Below are 21,055 nucleotides of genomic sequence, written 5' to 3'. Positions count from 1 at the left end.
GTCTGAGCATCCCCAGTACACTTAGAGCGGTAACTGCAAACACAACAATGATGGACAGAATGTGGATCAATGTCACACATTCACCCCAGTCCAAAGATCTGGGCCCAAATCCATCGTTATTCCACTCCACACCACCCTGGGTTAGACAATGGCGATATGCAAATCAGCGCTGACCCTGTGCCCCATGGGAACAGTCCAGTCCGAACTACAAAAGCCATGTCCTTCCCAGAACGGAAACAAGCATCCGAGGACCGGCCCGGTTTCGAGGTAACACCTCTCTTCAGCCCGGCTAGCTTGATTCCAGTGGTGTGGAGTGCCTGGGACTCACGTCTGAGCATCCCCAGTACACTTAGAGCGGTAACTGCAAACACAACAATGATGGACAGAATGTGGATCAATGTCACACATTCACCCCAGTCCAAAGATCTGGGCCCAAATCCATCGTTTTTCCACTCCACACCACCCTGGGTTAGACAATGTTGGAGCAGTAACAACACACGACAGTGTTGACTGAGTTATTTGCTGTAAATATGTAGTAATTCCTTTAATTAGGAAACTTTTACCAGTTCCAGCCTCTCCACTTACATATAATCGAATAGGTTCAAATGACATACATGAGCAATCTTTTCTTTCATGACGAAAGCCATGCTCAATGTGCTCTGTCACTTCATCATATATCTGTCTTTGCTCAATATTAAATTGCTTCTTTAATTCTTCAAAGTTGATTACTTCCTCTTGACCTTGCTGCATTGCTCTTTCCACCTCATCCATGGCAGTGGCTGCTTCATTTTGGATAATTGGTTGTCCCAGTGGATCCTGACTTAATGAAGCCGAACTATGACTATCTTGTGAACTATCTCTAGCAATCTCCGCTGCAATTGTCACTTCTTGCTCTATTTCATCATTCAACATTTGCAGATAATTACTAAAAACTGTACATTCAATACTACTTTTAGATGCGTTGAATGAATCTTCATAACTATCAAAGTCCCCAAGTAGTTCCTCTTCTCTACGTCATGGTTTAAAGAGTTGCAAAAGAGCAAAATAGTAAAATTCTCTTTTGTCAGGTGTTTCGCAACTCAGTTTCCAATGATTAATCAAGTGTCCTTTTCTTTGCTTCACCAGACATCCTTCTTGTCCAATTACAGCATATTCACCTTTATCAATGTTCTCTGTAACATTCCTTTTAAAAGTGTAGTTTTGAAGTATTTCATACAGACAAATGTTTTCTAAAAGAGTACTTCTATTTGGATAGTATGTATCTAGGCTGTGGGGTTTTAGGTTTAAACCTATATTAACTGATAAAACCCCACTGAAAGAAAAATAGCCCTCACCGGTGAAAACATATAAACACTGAAAAAACACCTGCACAACCACAAACTAAATGCCATTCAAAGAAAGGAAAAAGAAAGTGAAAGAGTCATTTTGTTCTTACTGAAGGGGTCAATAAAGTGTAACTTTGTTATACAAGCTAGCAGTAAGAAAGACTGGCTAACATTATTCTGCTTCAGTTTTGTTCTTTAGGGATGCCACTAAAATATTGTTTCTTCTTTTTTTACATTTTTCAGTTTTATGGCCTTTGGTCTAAAGATGCAGGGTTTAGTTTCACGTTTTAGGTTTAGTTTAATTATTTTATAAACTGTATAGAATCAGGAAATATCAAACTCACATTTGATATTTTGGCTGCATTTCATTCTTTGACTGATAGGTAAAATGGCTAGTTTCATAAAAATCTTTCCTAATATGTGTCATCACATTTACCCACAGAGAATGGGTAAAAACCCTTAATACATCAGACCATAGTTTCTAGTGGGTCTGTATTGACAGTAGGTGAATTGCCAACACCTCAGGCTTTAAACATTAAATGCAAGGTATAGTGACAAGTATATATATCACCAAGCATCTGGGATAGTGGTGAAAACGGGATACCAGACTTTTGGAAAACATGGAATGCAGTGTCACTTGTTATGCTCTGCAAAAAAAGGTTCTTTCCAAGTTCAACAAAGATTGGAGTGATATTGTTTGTATTTGTAGTGATTCAGCTACGTATATAAAAAATGTGTGTGATGACCTGTCAAAATTGATAACCGAGCTAAAGTGATTCCCTGTAGGAGATTCTTGCCACTTGTTAGATGGCATCCTGAAAGCATCTTAACAGTCTTCAGAGTTAATGAGGGATGCACTTGACTTTTTATTCTGGTGCACTGTTTTCTTATGCCCAGGAACTAAAATGCAAATATTTATCATTTCGTGCTTTATGTTGCATCAAAGAAAGAGTCATCCCATCTGTGTCCCTTAGCTGACGGTTCTCAGCCCAAGGGGCTATGAATGCTGAGAGGGCCTTTTCACAGAAGTTTACATGGGAAGGAAAGCACGAGCGCACATGAGCAAAGATTCACTGAAGAAGTATTGTATGGTGTACTACAATAAGATTAATTTGCAAAAATCCTTTTGGACCTCATATACACTATACGTACACTGTCTATATACCATGTTCTTTCAGTGCAGAAAGCAAGCAATGATAAAAGCAAAACGTTCCATAAACACCGGAAAAACACTTTTTCTTTTGTTTTTAGTGGCGTGAAAATGTGTAATCACTGATAACAACTGTTTTTTAAGATATTGAAAACACTGAAAAAAAACCACCAGAATTTACCAAAAATAGAAACTGAAAACAGGACAGCCTATATGTATCCAACATATTTGTTTTCAGAATGTCTGTACTGTTTGGTTCTTTCTGGGCTAAATATTCAATTTCTTGCACAGGTTTTAGAACACGGTTTCGTGTTTCTGCAAGACCCAAACTCACCCAGAGAATAGTCCTTGATTTAGCATAAAGACTTGCTGATGATAATCGGTCACAACATTCATATGCTCCAATTTCTCGATGAGACAACATCTTCAAACTGTACGTATACAATTTCTTGCTTAGGCTCTTTTCATGAGAAATGTCTTCCCACATCTCCTTCAGTTCCGTCTTTTCAGATTTTGTGATGTAAGACGTTACATATCGAGCCACAGCAATAGAGTTGTCTGCAACATATTGTATGTCCATTTTAGCATTCCACATGGACAAAATGACTGGGTTATAGTCATTTATATATTTGGATTCTTCACCTCTTCTTAAATTGTACGTATTTTTAGGTGACCTTCTTCTGATGTTATGTCGCAAAGATGATATCAAATTGTTGACTCTTCCTTTTGAAAGTACCGGTCGTGCAAATCCAAAACGACATTTGGTGTAGAATTTACTCTTTGATTTGAATTTTCGCCGACAATATTTTCCACAACGATGACTTTGAAAGCGTAACACTTTTCCTCTTAAGTCCTTATCAGTTGTACTATTAGGTATGTCATAAGTGGCATACTGTTCAATAAAAGAGAGTACAGTCTCATCCGAGTCTCTTCCAAATTTAGGAGCATCCTTGATCCATAACAGCATATGAATATGAGGAGCACCTCTTGCTTGGTATTCTTTTCTCCAAAAGAAATCCAGTACTTCACCAAGAGGCGGATTTTTCTTGTTTGTAAGAAAAGACATCATAGCTTCAAATCTATGATTAAAATATCTGCAAACATTAACCGGATCTAACGAACACAGTTCTCCGGGTGTCTTGTAGTTTATATTTTCTATGTCTGCATTCGCCTCCTGAAGAAATTCAAGTAAATCTTCCCAAGCATACTCTGCACAGCTTAGAGTTAAAAACCATGTTGGTGCTCCTAAGTTTCTAAGCATGCACTTCAAATCTCCATGACGACGGTACCAATACTCATTAGTACCACGCCGACAAGCCATTAAATTAATTAGGTGTGAATCCAAAACACTATCTTTCTGTTGCACTTTATCCATAAATTCCTTTGCTGAAATATTATGCAGATGAACTCCACTTTTTAAGATATGATTTACTGCATAAGAGAGACCAGATAAGTCACTCTCAAACAGAAGATGAAACAAATATGGAATGCATTGGCGAAACCTCGGATCTTCTGCATATAATCTTGTTGTCCGGTATTCAGATGCAGGAATCTGCATAGGTCGATCATCATATCGTGTACCTTCACCTGTAGGGAATAACTGTGGGAAACAACGACCTTCCAAACTTTCTTCCCACACACTAATAGGATTTCCTTTCGCCTTTTTCATCTGAAATAATTCAATAGCATTCCCTATTGCTTCTTTGGAATGCAGTGGATGAACACTGTAATGTTCATAAATTTCTTCACTTCTGGATAGGTCAACTTTTTCAATTTGTCCAATAGACAAATCACTCTCCTCTTCTTCACTTACATCTTCTTCTTCTACGTATACATCTTTATAGTACTTATTGTTTTGAACTAAATACAACGTTGCCTTTTTGACTTTTCTAACATCCACTAAATCTTGCCAGATTTTCTTACTCTTTGTAGGTACACCATTAACTAGAATAACTAGAGGTTCCTCTTCTACATTTTCAACACCAATTGTTTCCATATTTTTTTTTAAATCAAGTGGCAAATATACAACTCTACCCTTTAATCCTCTTTGTAAATCTGAAGGATTTAATTTACCAGTCTTAGGCTCCATACGAACAATAGCCTGAAAAGGATGTACACATTGGATCAGAATAGTCTCATAAGTATTTAAATCCATCAACTCTGATGGAATATTTATCAACTCTAGATTATTATGAACAGCTCTAGCAGGCATTTTATTTTCATTTAATTTATTACAACAATATTTACAAATACGTTGCTCAAAACCCAAATCAAAATAGTTTTCCACCAACAAATAAGTTGCAAAATCTTTCCATTGACCATTACTTTCATCTTCACTTTTTAAATATAAATCAACTAACCTAGTTTGACTTTTGTAATGAATGCGTCGACAACAGACACAAGAAAAATTTGGTTTCTCACCTGCAATTACCTTAAACTTTATTATTTCCTGTTCAAAATTTTCAATATTAACATGTCCAACATTTTCTAACACATTTCCTTCTATAATTATATCAGTTTCTGCATTACCTTCCTCTGGACCAAAATAACTTAACTCAATTTCTGCACAAATCTTCTTAACATCTAATTCACATCCATACAAAAGAGCACTATTTAACTGTTTAAGTTTAAGTGCTGGACTTTTTGCATAATACAACTTTCTCACCAATTTTCTCATTTTAGTATGATGCACTGCTAACATCCTGAAGTGATGAAACACACTCTGGCATATTTTTTTAGAAAGACAAGCCAGAGAATGACCTTGCAGACCTATTTTTTCTCGCACTCTGCAATGATCTAATTCTTGCAACATAACAATTTTTTTTCTAAGACTTTCTTTGGTGTACTTACGTAAGAAATTGCGAAAGAAATCAATTGAATCCTGTCGTACACTACAAATGCTACTACAATTCCAACTGTAAACAGGAACATTAGCACGTCCCCCTGAAGCTTCTCCAGCCATCACCTCTTCTGCATTTCTAACCACAATTTTCTCTTTCTCAATTACACATCCCTCCTTCCCCTCGTATCCTCGACCACTGGTGTCAACTGCATGCAACAAATCGTTACTTTGAAAGTAACTCTCTTCATTAAAAAATGGTTCAGACGTTGAAGTATGCATCCACTTCCCAGAAAACACTTTACAAAAATTACTCCTATTTATTTGTCTCTTCCATTACTTTTAGCTTTTAAAACTCGTACTGCCTTATTAAGCGTATTTATTCTATTAAGTACTAAAATAAATAATTTTCTTTTTGTCTCAAACGTGCGCTCAACAATACCCTCTATATATTGTTTCTTCTTAAGAAAAGCAGATCTTCTTTTAGAAACTTTCTCCTTTTGTAATAAATTCGAAACTACTCTGTTGTAAAACATACGCTTCCTGATTTGGCTAAATTGATTCATCCGAGTTTTACTGTACAGATTTTCCTGTCTCCTGATTCCAGAAACATTTTTATCTTTGGTTCCATGTCTCCTTCTCGATACTGGTATACTTTTTTCCTTGTCCACTTCAATACTAACATTTTTCCTTCCACATATTGCTCTCAAAAACTTTTTGGTTTGCTTACCAGGAGCACTCTTCTTTTTATCCGTCCTATGTTCTTTTGATACTTCTTCAATTCCTTTCTTCTTCAAATTGTAAGTCCGTTTATAGAGCTTTCTTTTTTCAGTTCTGGTCGGCATCTTAATTTAAGATTTTGATGAAATTCTCAATCTGTAAAACACAAACATAACAAATATTATAGTTGACTACTAGCATATAACGTACAAATTTAACCCACAGATTCATTTTCTAAGTAGAATAAAGAAAATAACAGAAAGTCTCTGAACAGAGTAGGAAATCCTGTAGTGAATGTTGGTTCTTAATTTTATCACACTCCATATCTGTTTTAACATTATAGACAGTTTTTAATTCTAATTTTTAAAGCATACAAACAGTACACTTTTTTCAAGAACTATGGGTCATCGTAGATGTTTTAATCTTTTTTACTACAATCTCTTTTACACTTCATGAGAACATGTCTTATCACTCTCCTAAAGCACATCAACGACGAATAGGACAAGAAAACTGTCTTCAAGAATGCTTTACTATCAAAAACATTTTTATTTATTGAAATCTTCATAATTAAATAGAACTTCCACCATTATATCATCAGGGACTTCTTCAAGTCCAAAGTCCTCATCTCCTTCTACCATCTCTAAGTAAGCGGAGTGTGGTAAATAAATAATTAATTACCGGTACTATTTTTCTATGCATTAACTGAAACAGATAGCTCAATAAATAAGAGGCAGGATCCGTGGTATCTGAGTCGAATAGGCTTTAATCAGATGGCTCGAGCCAATGGACCATCGGGTTCCATCACCTGCAAAGGTTCAGGAAGAGACAGACACAAGGAAAGGGGAATGGCAGCTGCAGCATCTCATTAACATCATACAGTGTATATAGTAAAACAGTACAATTGCATTGAATACAGTAGGCGTAACAAGTGACAAACGAAAGATAAGAACACATGGGCGTAAAAAGAAGGCGTGCACAGAGCGTGCACGAAGACATGTGATGTAAACGTCACAGAAGTGTCATAAATGGGTGGATACATGGAGGGGGCTACCTGGGCAGCTGGAACCTTTAACCTACTGGTGCGCGCAAACGGGCCATGACGTGTAACTGGGGAGAGCTGGGGCTCTGACTTCTGGCACTAGAAGAGGAGACTAAAGTCTGGGATGTCAGGACGACATGTACCTATAGTATATCTGATATCTTGTGTTTGGAGAAACATGTTGCTTGATTCTAAATGTCATCAGGGCAAAGGCTACTTGACACTAAGGCTGGTGCATGCATATATTTCTTAATGTATTGCGTGTGCTATGAATCTTCTATGGATACTAATTCAGTAATTCTCTTGCATGGAGACAGGAAGACTAGACTATAGATGAAGATGTTTATGCGGTTCGTTAGCTTAGAAATGTGAAGCCGGGAGCTGAACTGATAACTAGAGGCATAGCATATTCTTGGCAGACAGGCAGGCAGGCCAGGCCAGGCACCGCGCTGTTTGGCAGGAAGTAAGTGAAGGGTCAGGGATGCGGGAGGGGCTGCATCGCTCCTCGGAGTGGTTTCAGGAGACTTGAGACTCGAATCTGGTGTCCAGGCCCTTTAAGGCCTAGAAACGGGGACAACTCGATGAATTAACGTGCACAATGTAAAGACGTTGGCAACATAGGCCTAATACTCGTTGCTTTCGCGAGGATTGGATAACTGGCATACTAACGTTGGACACAACTATAATTGCGTCTTTATTCAGTCAAGGGATAAATATGCATATTAATCATGCACATATAACATATAATGGGGAACACGTAGGGACACATGACAGGGCAAAATTCAATTTTCCTCAGGAGTCTAAAGACATGTCCATTTTTTCATCTATTTCCTCTTGAAAGACTGCGTCTAAAATTTCCTCCATCACTTCGTTAATGATTTCAAAACGAATTTGTTTCTCTTCTGAGGAATTCTCCATAACTAGACTCAGTTTATTCTTCTGTATCCTTTTAAAAAAATATAGAGACTAAATTATATCTTTTTTTCATAAATGTATAACTTAAAAGTACCTTCACTAATTTTTAAACTACATATATTTTTATAATTTCTAACTTATTAACTCTATATATTTTAAGATACCACGTTCCTCTTGTTTTGAAAAGAAATTGGCAATATAACCCTAAACATTAACACTGATCTTTTTTTTCCATTAAATAATTACTGTTGTTAAAAGACATTTTACTGTAAAATTTCTTTTTAGATTTTCTAGATATCACAAATATTGATAATCTGTAGAATTAATTTTTAGAGACCCATTTTTTCAGTTCACCAGTACAAAGAGCTATGTAAACTATATGCACTCTGAAGAGAAGGCTCACACTATACAAACCATAGCATTCACTTAACAGATTACTACTTCCCACAGAGACAGTTCCTTTTATGTTTCAACAGCATACTCACCATGTAAAAGTCATAGCATATACAAAATGTCATACTAAGCATGAAGAACAACCTCATAATAAACCTCTGCATGAATATGTAAAACAATGCCTATACATAGTATAATCACAGATATGCAGGAAAGATACCCATCACACCTAGAACCATATCATAATACCTCTTTGTAAATAAAGGAGAAAAACTGCCAAACATAATGCAACAAGATTTCAAAAATCATGAGCACTTCACAAGATTTAAGTAATGGAAACATGAAAGAATTATACTCCAATGATCCGTAAATCTGAACTCCATCAAAAAGAACACATGCACCAAGCCCATTAAAAGATAATTTCAACTGTCAGTGGAGAATATCTCAAAATACATATCTAGTATAAGCAGATACAACCCATGTGAATAATTCAAGATAAAATCATATTCCAAAATGAAATTTTACAAACATTTAAAAAAATCTTCTTCATTATTTTCATGTGCACCCAAAAAAATTGCCTATGCAAAAATACCAACTCACCTGAAAAAAAGAATATCATTCCTCAAATTCTGTAATTCAGAAGGCAGGTTGTTGCTTTTCAACACCAAACACTGTAAAAAAGAAAATAATAAAATGTAATTAACTTATTACAGACTTATTTCTTACACAACATAGAGCCATTATAGCAAAGAACAAGCATAACAGATAAATTCCCCAAGATTCTCTATCATTACAATAAGATATAAAATGTCTCATTTATGAAACCATTGCGCCACAGATATATCACTTTTTCCCATGTTAAAACTCATGCACCAGCGACACAAGGCCTTCATAACTAAAAGCCCATGTGACGGAGAACAAGTGCATAGACAGAAAATACAGGGCCAACCATGGGCATATGCAAGCAGTACACCTGCACAGGACCACCAAACCCCAGGAGCCACCATATTATTATATATCCTTAATATAATAATCCTCTAAGGATGCATACATATTTGCGTAGCGGACCATGGCAGGAATTTGGCGTGCTCTGCCTCTGTTCCACTTCCAAACACCTTGATCCACCCCCCCCTCTTCAGTGGGCTGCACGCTCCGCCCCGCCCAAACCCCCTGTTACAGAGCCCCCTACCTACGCTCCCTGCCCAGGGCTGCCATGACCCTATACCCGCCCCTGGAAAATGTGTAAGACACAGCAACAGTAAAAATAGGCAACATGCAGAAAAACTACACAGTAGATAAAGAAACGAGGGGCATATTATCAAGGGGGTTTATCTCCGCTTGTTTGGCTTTAAAAGCCAAGAAAGCGGAGATAACATTATCTCCCTATTACCTAGCTGTCGCTAACACCAGTTAGCGACAGCTAGTAGGAGATAGCGACCATCTTGGGCCCCACTTTGCATGTCAGTGATATTTATCACTAATGACATGCAAAGTGGGCGTTATTGCTTGGTAATATGCCCCCATATGTTTAAGATAACCCCATTGAAAAACATGTAGTAATTTTTTTAATCTGCCATGCATCTAGCTCTCCACGACCGCTTTGGAAACTCCTGCTCTAAACCTTTACATTTCATTTTTAAAACAAACGCACGTTTTTTTTCAAAGCTGCATATTAAACGCCTAAACAGATATTTAGTCGTCCACATGCAGGCACTTTCAATTACATGACTTATTTAAGTGGAATCCCTGTAATGTTGCATGTCTTTCCAAAAATACACCAGTGCCTATTATTATAACGATTTTTTTTCATTCTTCATCAGTGATATTATTTTTTACATATAATGAAAATCACTATGACTTTTTAAACGACAAAGCTTACGCGGTAAAAATCACTCTGCATTTGCTTCCCTTTAAGAATGTAGTTTATCTACCCCACGCATGTGAACCTTGATATTTCCATCTGGCAGCACATTCCGACCTTGAATCACAAGACATGAACAACAGCCTTATTGTCACAAAAACAAGTTAGCGTAGCATCTGTTCGCGAACATATCTTTCACTTAGCTAATATTCACAGACAACACCATTCCTTATAAAAGAGTGGCCTTCCTTTACAATGTACTAAGGTGACTCCCTTAATTTTAAACGCATCCTCCACTTCAAGACAGGCTATTTTTTTTATAACTACTAAGCAATGGTTTAGTGACCGGACTGCCAAAAATTATATCAAGTCATTCTGCTACTATTCACTCCATGCTCTGCGACCTATTTCTGTGGACTTCCTGTTGAACTGCCAGTGCTGCGACGTTTGTGTTCCCATCTCGTTTATTTCAAAATGGATGTCCCTCCTGTCTTCGCAAACAAGCCGGAACACTTAGAACTATTTTTCCAGAAGATGCTTGACTACTACGGCATCTTAGCACTCTTGACTCTGAATACTTCATATCAATTATCATTTCGATATTCCTATTTCACCTGTGTGCAGCCTGTATTTCATTGCCTGAGCTGTGATTTCATGTGGGCCCTGGACTTATGTCTCTGCAACTTGGTACCTCCTGAAGTGAATTACAATCATCTCATGAATCCGTTAATTGATCATGAACAGCTTTGTTGCAACAGAGGGATTATGGCCTTTGCAGCGATACAAGGAGTTCTGGGTCATTGGGATATATTCGCAGCGGCGCAAGATTTCCTGACAGACAGCTACATTGAAAACCCACCGAGCTGTCCTCTGATGGTACTAGAGGCTCCGGTAATAACAGATCATGAATGCTGCTTTCCTCTTTTCAATTGGATGGCTGACATGTTTTCGGATCATAACAGTGACTTCTTGTTAGAAGCAGTTGCTGCCTACTTTGCCTATACAATCCTGGGTTGACTGTTATGCAAGCCATTGACGTCCACATTTCGTTTTGCCTCCCTATATTTTTCACGTTTTCTTGGATACTTTCTTAACAGACCTATTGGCTTTACTAACAGTGGACATTATGATTTCCTACTGGTTAAATTTTGATCTTTTATGTGGACTAAATTTTTTTTCTTCACCTACTCGATTTTGAACTTTATTTTTTATTAAAGTCTAATCTCAACAATTCTATTGTATATCTTATCTTATGTTATTTCAAACGTACTCGAACCAAAACTCGCTAATATATGCTACATGTGCCCTAATTAATGTGTAAATATAGAATGAGTTTTTTATAACTGTAAACGCAATTTTGAACTGCTTAATTCCGCCTCAGACACCTCTGATCATTTAATTTTCCATAAACTGAAATATTTTGATTACATACATGCACCTCTCGCCATTTTGTCCGTTTTGGCGCGTTTTTTTCCCTTACACAATAGCATAACAGAAACGTGATAGTGCTTCGCATGCAGAGAGCTGATTGATAAAGACATAGGGCCAGATGTAGGTAGCGAAATACCGGTCGGTAACGGCCGAATTTGGCCGTTACCGACCGGTATTTGGCTACCGAGATGTAGGGGGTCGGAAACAGGGCAAATCGGTAATTTTACCGATTCGGTAAATATACCAGTCGGTAAATTTACCGACCGGTATATTTACAGAATCGGTAAAATTGATATGCAGGTGGGACTCTTCTGAGTCCCACAAGGCCTACAAAATCGGTATTTTACCATCAAATTCAATTTGATGGTAAAATACCGATTGAGGTGTGCATGCACATGTGTGCATGCACACCTGTGCCATATGACAGGCAGACCTGCCCTTAGGGCAGGTATGCCTGCCACATGGCCCCCGAACCATTTTTGGGGGTGCTAGAGGGTGTCAAAGTGACACCCCCTGCACCCTTGTCAAATTCAGTATTTACCGATTCGGTAAATACCGACCGGTAATGCCCCATTCATTCCTATGGGCTTCAAAGCCCATAGGAATGAATGGGGCATTACCGGTCGGTATTTACCGAATCGGTAAATACCGACTTTTACAGATTCGGTAAATCCACATCTGGATTTACCTACATCTCGGTACTTCATATTTACCGACTCTTAAATACCGAATCGGTAAAATTCGGTATTTAAGAGTCGGTAAATATGATTTACCTACATCTGGCCCATAATGTCTAACCACTAGCATTTTCATGTATCGTTCCTAAACTGAAAGGCCAGAGACCTTCTTCCATTTATTAAAATATAATATACTTCCTCATAAGAGTGTATAATTAATTTTGCAAAACCATATTCATTTTTCATCAACTATACCGTTTGTATTCTATGTACTACTGACTATACCGATTACTTTGTTTTTTGCAATGTCTCTACTCGTATTAGATTAGAAACTTGCCTTGAAAACAGTGCATTTCTGAATAAACATTTCAAATATACACGTTCTCTCTTTTAATCCATAATCTCAACTAAAATGATTGTATACTGAAACAGTATTCATGTGTTCCACGTAACTTCAGCTGTACTAACCTAATATTTTCTTTTGTCGAACTGATTTACTCATACTAGAACCCACATGCCTATAACAGCCCGTGAACCCTTTCTTAGTAGGTCGCGCACCATGCAGACAGTTGTACCTCTGTAAAAAAATAATTTATTACTCTTCTCAAGCACCGTCGCAGTTCCGCTCCACTCAGTGTTAATCACTGCTCCCACGCTTCTACAGACCAGACGCTATGTCGTATTTCACTCCTTATCACGCTTTAATCTCCACAATAACAAACACTTCTCCGCCAGCCACCAGAGAACAGAGTGAAGATGCAGAGGCACTAAGTAGTGAAATACAACATACCCTCTGCTCTATGGAAGCAACCGAGCGGTCATTCTGAAAGAAAACATTCACTAGCGCTTCAAAAAAGCATTTCAATTATATAAATAGTTTTTTGAAAACGTTCCAACTACTTTGATGCGACTATCTGTGTGTGCCTCCACAGCAAAGTTCCTCAGCCCGGACTGAAGGCAGACACAGACAGACACACACACAATAGGATAACACAGGGCAACGGAGACGGAAAACAGAAGGCAGATGAAGATGCAGTCAAACAGCAGGAGTGAGAGAGATATTTTTATACTCCGTTTGGTACCTCAATTTACAAACACATTTACTGCACAAATCTGTGTACAACCTCATGGTCAGAACTTTTCATTTTATTTTACTCAACCACCTCCCCCTCTCACCCCACCAGTACAAGCCGGGGCCACAAACTACAATGTAATTTTGTCGTCTGTCAGAAAGTTTAAGAATTCATTAAGCATTACCACTTTTTCAACACGGTATCACATGTAATATACCAACTTTTCATTTTATTTCACTCAACCACCTGCCCCTCTCACCCTACACCCACCAATGCAGGCCGCGTCCAGTGTGACCGAAAGTTTACGAATTCATTAACCATTAACATTTTTTCACGACGGTATCACATGTAATTTACCATTTCTCTCTCTATCTGCATTATCTGTCTCTGCTAATATCATTTTTTCACTTCATAAACAACTTCTCTCATTATATATAAAGGCTTCAAAATCACACAAATAATTACTCTTTATATTAAACATATTTTATACTTCATATTTCACATTTAAATTAAAAATAGTTTTAGAAATACAACACATTATGACAGCCAAAAATGAGTTTAGTTTCAAACTATGAGGAAAATCAATCATTGTTTGTGAGTAAACCATATTTTACAGTACATGACAAAACAAACAGTTACAGACTTACCTTTACCAATGCTTTGTACGATGTACAACAGTGACAGTCACAAAAAAGATATTCGTTTGACGGAAGTCTCAATTATGCTGCTATCACTGCAACCAAAATTCAATGGCACAGATATCCAGTCAATACAGACTCATATATGTCTCTTCAGCCAATCATATTTAATCCCGCAAAATTTTGTATTCAAATTTACATTTCAGTTGGTTGTCCCTCACAATATTTTCAATGTCACATAAAAGTCACCCATCACCCACTGCCATCTCTGGCTGTTTCCATGGTAACACCTCATTCTGCACCTGGCTGAAGGCACAGGTCAAAAGTTCATATCTCAACGTTCTACAGCAAACTAACAACACTGTTTTCCCTCCAGAAACACCTGCCTATCCACAGCTCTGTTACATGTCATTTTTTTCACACCCAATACTACTTTTTCTTTTACATAACATTAACATGCAACGTAGCCTTCAATCTTCACGTATTAGAATCAACCAATCATTTTTCGTTTTTCAACCACACCAAGCTTCATCCATTTTTTTATCCTGACTTTCAGCTTCTAACTGCCATTCCACTTCCAGAACCCATCGGAGTACGAGTGCATCTGCCTTGAAAATGAAGGTTTGGCTTTTAGGACACAGCTATATTCACTGGAGTGGAAAATATGCAGCAAGCAGACGAATTTCCAACCTTGATTTACCAAATGTGCAGATAACGTGGATTGGGCAAAGAGGATTAAGATGTCACCAATTAATACCATTGGTGAAAACTTTTATGCATCTCCCAGAACCAGACCTTATAATTGTGCACTGTGAAGGACTGGGGTGAAGGACTGGGGTATTTAAGGCCCAGCGGTGCCAGGGGACAACACCTAAAACCTTCGTGGGATACCTGTTCTGGCGCACTAAAGACAGAGACACGGGAGACTTCCTTCGGCGTCAAAGATCAGAGTTTATTACTGCAGGGAAGCAAAAGTCACACGAAGTTCAACGGAGTGTAGGTTCTGAGAGTCTGCTTCAAATTGCATTTGTGAGTCGCTCTCTTTTATACAAGATTTTGTCATTGCACAATATGTAAGCAAAAGGTTACAGCTCAGTTCCCACAGTAAAATTCAAAAGGATCGCTTTCATGTATTCAGAACCCCGGAACATAATTACATTAACATCACCAGTTCCAATTGTGTAAGCACATCTTCCCACCATTAGGTACATTCCACTTGAGTTGTAAATAGGCAAGAGAAAGAGACGAGAACAGCTGCAAGGAAGTCAGACAACAGGGAACAGAAAATGTGAGGATAATATTGGATGCGGAATCGTAGCTTGAAAGGGCTTGGTCCCAGCACGTGCGAGGCTGAAACAATAGACCGGCACGGCAGAATCACCTTCGAGCGGAGGCAACTGCCTTAGCAGTGTCCTCCCCTAGTCATAAAAGACGCATGAAAGGAATATGCTTCTACCGTAAAGCTTGGGAACTAGAGGGTCACGATGCGGGCAGTTGCCTGTTCGCTGACTACGTGAGGGCAAGGAACAAAATGGATGCCGTATCTAAAATGGAACCCGAGGGTTCATTGGAGAAACCTGTAAATGAGACGAACTCTTCTGAGTAGCATGACGAAACCGCGTACACTTACTAAACTCGTCATTTACGGTTCATAGATACCACACTCGTCCATATTCGGCGATGCCCAAAACGTCGTAATGATTTTCACGGAACCTCAGACGCTCCTTTTGCCCTCATGTAGGCAAGAACTAGTCGAAGTCGGAGTCAATCTCGATTCTCATCAGATCATTCAGATGTTGTTGGAACATAATTCTATCCATCAATGCCTCTTTGGTAACAGATGGACTTCTTATACACGTTGTAGCACAAAGGCCACATAAGGCAGGCCCACACTGTACACAAAGACAACATGTGAACAGAAACGTCATAACAACCCCTATAACCATCAGAATCTTCCAACCCCAAGTCGACATTAGACCCCAAAACCATCCTAGAAGCGTCCAATCTCCCTCGTCCACGTGTATGGACTCCGAGATTTTGTGCAACTTGGAGATGGCTTGATAAACCGTTGGAGCGTTATCAGGTATGAATATGCAGCAGCTCGAATGGATGACCTTGCACACACCACCTCTATCTGCAAGAACAATGTCTAGAACCATACGGTTCTGTAACGTCATAAGCCTATCCGCTAGAAGCTCTGCTGTCAGATTACCAAGGGCGCTTGCAGTTATGTTAGCAGTTGACTCTACTACACGAGTTAACTGTCTCAGATTTCTGCTATTGACCATAGGGCCCCAAAACGGTAGAAAACCCTTGAAGAAGTCCCCTGCTTCTTGACCGGAAGTATCCTCTTTACTAATGACACCTCTCACAACTCTGGTTTTGTGATAGTCGGCAGCAACAGTGAAAGTCGGGGGCAAGAGATTTGCAATATAGCAGGTACCTGAGAAGTCATGAGGTAACCACGTATATGCTCGGTCATAACATACAAAATAGGTACCCTTGGCAGTCAGAAAGACAGGGGAAGAGAGCATCGGTAGAACGTAAGTATCCACACAAGCACTCTTCCCAAGCTGGGCTCTTGGATTTCGGCCACGGCCTTGCAGACAGAAGTGGCCTAGGTGAGGTACAATCCAGATTGGAGATGAGCTTTTAAGCTGCCTATCATCCACTGATATACTATACTCAGCCTCACTAAGGTACTTATAGGCCTGCACTTCCTCCTCTGGGATAAGCGAAGCATCAAAAATGTCTCTATCTAGATCAGCAATCGCTGTCGCCAGAGACTTATGGTACGGGCCAGGACCAAAACTTGCTGAGCGTGGCTCTCGATGGGGGTAGGAATCTAGTGCACTACGGAACATGATTTGGAATGCCCGAGCTGACCCTTGGGGGCTGTACGGAAGAACCAAATATGGGATACCCCTGTCCATGGTATGCGGCATTAGCCCACACACCCAACAGTTTGTAGTATTTACCACCAACTGATGCTGATGCAAAAGTTGCACAAAGGAATTGTTTCTAAATTCCGCACGTCTGACTTGTTCATGTTGAGGCAGTAGGTGAAAAGAATGTGGAGAAACAGTGGAGACGAAATTTAGATCATGAGAAGGAGAGGTAGGTAAGGCAGAAGGCAGTAATGATTGAAAACCAAAATATACTCCACCCACCAGCAGCATAGAAACAGTTAGGAACAACATGAAAACCTGTAATAAAAAACATTTTGTTCGAAATGTGCTGTACAATTTAGATCTTTGCGCCGTCTTTTCCTCTAGCTTCGACAGCTTGGAGAACTCCATCCTCTAACAACCGTCCGCAACGTTCTTGACGCACTTCGTTCTGAGTAGCGATTATCAATTCCCAGGAGTTCCCAGAAATCGATAAAAGAAATTGACCTAATGTCAATAACTGCTAAACAGAAAGAAGTACCTGCGCGGCCCTACGGCCAACCCAGATGGCGGGTTTTAATCAGTTAAATAATCAATTTTATATACGTCTCCTAGCTGTTCTGGAAAAGAAATACATACATAATAAAAATGTCCACAATGGTCAAGGCAGAATGTGAGGGGGTATTTTGAAATCAAAATTATAACGATTTATTCATTCTTATTGCGTGTACGAAGAAAGTATCGGTTTCTTCCGGGTCGAGTCTGATCTTCAAACAGTGGATTGGATGGCGAAAGAGTGTTCGATTGTCCAGGCAATTGTTCAGTACTTGTATTCCCCAATGTTGAAGGAAAGGAAATTGTTTGAGAGGAATCAACAGGGGTGTCAGATAAAACTGAAGTGTTCCCTATGGTCTGAGCTTCGCTAAATGGGACAAAGCGCTGGGGAATGTCAGTTTCAGACGAGGAAAAACCTTTACGTATCCATGTGTCTGCCGGCAGAGGAAGCGGAACCTTCTTGGTGTGGGTGGCATGCACCCAGTGTTTCCATCCCTCCAGTCGAACCGCCGTCCTCGTTGCTAGTAGCACCTGGAAGGGTCCCACAAATCTCGGCTCAAGATGGCGTTTTTGTCCGAAATTTCTAGTGAGGACCCAGTCCCCTGGTTGGAGCCGATGACCAGGACCCTCTGTTTGTGACGGCAGAGCCTCAAAGACCTGTTGATGAATCAAACTCAATTTAGCAGTCAGATCATATAGATAATCAATTAACATTGGATATTCAAGTCTGTTCAATTCTTTAGGCCTCGGAACCCCCCAAATGTTCGCAGGACGGCCGAACACAATCTCATATGGGCTAAGCCCTACTCGTGAGTGTACAGTAGCCCTGGTCGATAAGAGAGCTAGAGGCAAAGCGTCAGGCCATGATAAACCAGTTGTTGCCTGAATTTTAGCAAGTTTTAGTTTCAGGGTGCCATTGTATCCTTCCACCAAACCCGCTGACTGAGGATGATTAGCACTATGGAATTTCTGGGATATTCCTAAACCACGACACACACTCTTCATCACGCTTCCCACAAACTCACTTCCGTTGTCCGACCATACAATCCGAGGCATGCCGTACCTGGGGAAATACTCCTTGAGCAGAATTTTAGCTGTGGATAGGGCAGTATTATCCTTAAGAGGGTAAGCCTCAATCCATCTGGAGAATGCGCATACTACGACCAAAACATACTTTAAATTGTTGCATCTCTCCATATGGATGAAGTCCAATTGGATAACTTCGAAAGGACATGTAGGAGGGGCAAAATGACCAGGTGGAGTGGGGGTGCCCTTACCGGGATTATGCATCAAACATACCATGCAATTCTTAACCACTCTCTCTGCACATTTAGTAATCCCATCATTCTTCCATACAGGAGACAACAACTTGCATATGCCCTTCGAGTTAATATGTGCTGTGCCATGGGCCATTGTAACAACAGCAAGCACATATGCATCCGGTAACATCCATCTCTGTTTCTCTGACAAGTCAACCCAACATCCATTCTCGTCTAACTTTCCCATGCTTTCTTTCCACTGCGTCTTTTCCATTTCAGTAGCTTCACTCTGTATTTCCTTCACACTTTCAACCGTGTCCTCACACATGCTAGTCTCTGCTGGCCATCTTACTGAATTCGCAACGTACATTCGATTTGTCAGATCTCTAGCTGTCTCTTTAGCAGTTTCGTCTGCAAATGCATTACCATGACCAACATCATCTGTCACTTTTCGATGCGCACTACATTTAATTATGGCCACCTGCTTAGGCAATGTAAGTGCATCTAAAAGGTCATTCACAAGCTGTCCATGCTGAATCTTTGTACCATGCGACGTAAAAAATCCTCTTTCTCTCCACAATCGCCCAAAACTATGCGCCACACCAAAAGCATACTGACTGTCTGTAAACACATTCACCCGCTTTCCTTTAGACAACACACACGCTCTCGTCAAGGCAATCAATTCAGCTGCCTGAGCCGAATTCTGACTCAATCTCGCAGTTTCCACAATCGTACTCAACGTCACTACAGCATACGCAGTCGTCACATCACCATTCGGTAACTTAAAACAGGAACCGTCAACATACAAAGTACCATCGGGATCTACCAATGGAGTATCTTTTAGGTCAATACGACCCTTCGTTTCTTCTTCAGTTCTCAGATAACAGTCATGTGGTGCTACATCACTTGACTCCGTGTTGATCGGCAATAATGTTGCTGGATTCAACACATTACACCTTTTTATCCGTATGTGACTAGCCAGTAACGTCAGCTCATACCCAGACAACCTTGCGCTCGTCAAATGTTGAGTTTTCGTTCGGTTCAAGAGAGTGTCAACTGCATGCGGAACCATCACCGTAAGCATATTATCCATGACCAGACCTGCGGACTATCGAATGGACGCCGCAGCTGCCGCTGTTGCTCTTAAACAACTCGGCAAAGCTCTAGCTACTGGGTCTAAGGTCGAAGAAAAATATGCGCAGGGACGCTGTTTGTCACCAAATTGTTGCGCCAGAACACTCAACGCACAACCATCCCTCTCGTGAACGTACAGTGTAAACGGCTTACTGTAATCAGGAGTACCTAACACGGGAGCCGAACACAACGCATCACGTAATTCAGAAAAACCTTTTTGACACTCTTCAGTCCATGGCAAAGGAGTCGGAACATTCTTGCACGTGAGAGCTAACAATGGTTTCGCCAATAGTGAAAAATGTGGGATCCATTGTCTGCAGTATGACGTAATACCTAGAAAGGCACGTACATCTCTCTGAGTTTTTGGCACAGTCATTCGGGTAATCGCTGCAATTCTCTCTGGGGTCAACCTTCTCCCTTCTTTTGACAATAAGTGACCTAAGTAGGTTACTTCTTGGCAACAATATTGCAGCTTGGAAGGTGATACCTTGTGATGTAAGTCACATAAATGCCGCAACAACGATACTGTAGCAGTTCTACAAATATCTTCGGTATCAGCAGCTACCAACAGGTCGTCAACGTACTGAATCAAGGCTGCGCCTGCCGGTAATACAAATGAATCAAGTTTACTTTTAAGGGCTTGACTGTAGATCGACGGGCTCTCACAATAGCCCTGTGGTGCGCGTTTCAGTCTAAAACTGCGACCACCTAATGAGAATCCGAATAGATCTCTGCTTTCCTCAGCAATCGGGATACTAAAGAAAGCATTCTTTAGGTCGATCACCGTGAACCAGGAGGCAGACACTGGAATCAGGGTTAACAAAGTCGTGATATCAGAGACCACCGGGTATTGTGGAATCACGATTTTATTTACTTCTCTCAAATCGATTATGAAACGGTACACAGGAGGTTTAGATGGATCAGTTCGTTTTAAAATGGGTAACACAGGACTATTACACACATTTCCCCGAGTTTCTTCAACGACACCCTTTTCGATCAGATCGTGTACAATCGTTAATAGCGCCCGTTCTCCCTCAATGGAGATACGATACTGTGGTATACGTGGCAATCGCACATTTGGTTTCAGCTTGATCATATAAGGTGGGATGTCCAATAGACCCACGTCATTGGGACCTGTGGCCCATAGAGACGCAGGAA

Source organism: Lissotriton helveticus, chromosome 4_1, assembly GCF_964261635.1.
Source record: "Lissotriton helveticus chromosome 4_1, aLisHel1.1, whole genome shotgun sequence".
Classification (NCBI taxonomy): domain Eukaryota; kingdom Metazoa; phylum Chordata; class Amphibia; order Caudata; family Salamandridae; genus Lissotriton; species Lissotriton helveticus.
This window is presented reverse-complemented; position numbering follows the sequence as displayed.